The sequence below is a fragment of the Castor canadensis genome, chromosome 2 (genome assembly GCF_047511655.1).
Source record: "Castor canadensis chromosome 2, mCasCan1.hap1v2, whole genome shotgun sequence".
Lineage (NCBI taxonomy): Eukaryota > Metazoa > Chordata > Mammalia > Rodentia > Castoridae > Castor > Castor canadensis.
The window spans coordinates 171,631,279-171,632,601 of NC_133387.1; positions in this window are offsets into that span (position 1 = coordinate 171,631,279).

Sequence of the window (1,323 nt, forward strand, 5' to 3'; positions counted from 1 at the left end):
GTTGGAATCCATATGCTATCCTGCTACCTAGTATAAGGTAGCATGGAACTAAAATTCCCTCAGCTGGAGGTTACTCCAGAAAGATTATCTCTACATACCACAAGTGTGGAACTGGCATTAAGCTGCACTGTGAACCTGCATTTCATCCTTCACCCTGAATCCCTCCCTAGGATCATAGCAGCAATCCTTACTGGGTGGAGATCATGCAGCAAGTCCCTTGTTTTCTACCACCCCAAACTGTGGAATAGTCCTTGCATGCAATCTTGTGCATCTGCTCAGTCTCAGTCCTCTTTACTTGTACTGCAGTGCCAACAACTGAATTTGCCTCATTTATATTCTGCCAGGACCACACTGGGGGCACACGGTGTATGCTGGGTAGCAGGTCATGGTAAACAGTCTGTGAGTTCTACAGGAAAGGACAATGTAGGGACTTAATTCTCAAAATAGCAAGTCTGGGCACAACATCCTTCAGTTGTCTCCCTATTACAGCATCATTGTTTTATCTGGAGGAAAGCAGAGCACTTCTAAAGTATCAATCTGCTATGCAGCTGCCAGCTCAGCTAAGGGAAGATTACCTTTCTCTTTAGCTTCTGTTTCTGTGTCAATTGTTCCCTACTATCTCTCCCTCTTTTCCTTTCTATTCCCCTTCACTCTTCCATGAAGCCAGGCCACCTTGAGCTCAGCACTTATGTGCTGTTTCTCACCTTTAGTTCCAGTAATCAGAGTCTCAGGGTCTGTCTAAGTCTCTTTCTGTGCAATCTTACACTCCCTTGCATTCTCTCCATCATTGACCTTGGCTTCTCCTAGAGATGATTTTTCTTTTGTAGCTTTATTTTTAAAATAAACTTCTCACTTTGTTCATATATAGTTTTCCAACTTTTATTTAATTTTAAGCATTACTTCTTACAGTTCATTTAAATTCAGGGAGTATTACTAACCCCTTTCCTGTGATTTCAAACATCTCCTTTCCACAGGTTCCATTTTTGGAGCTTTGTTAGATTTTTTTTAAAGTGACATGATGTCCCGAGTATCAGAAATTCTTGTGTTCTTACCTTGGAACCTTTTCATTTAAGGACATTGCTGCATCTTCCTATATTTCCCATTTGTTATTTATTTACTCATTCATTCATTCATTCATTTGCAGAGACAGACCTTCTTTATTTAGTCTAGACTTTGATTCTAATTCTGGGTGAACCAGGTGGTGACAACCCCAGAAAGCCAAAGTCTGGGTTTGTGTTCTCAAGATGATTAAACTGCTGCCTTCCCTATGAGTTTGCCTGGAGCAGCTGGATGGGCTCTGATGGGCTCTGTTGCCTGTTAGAC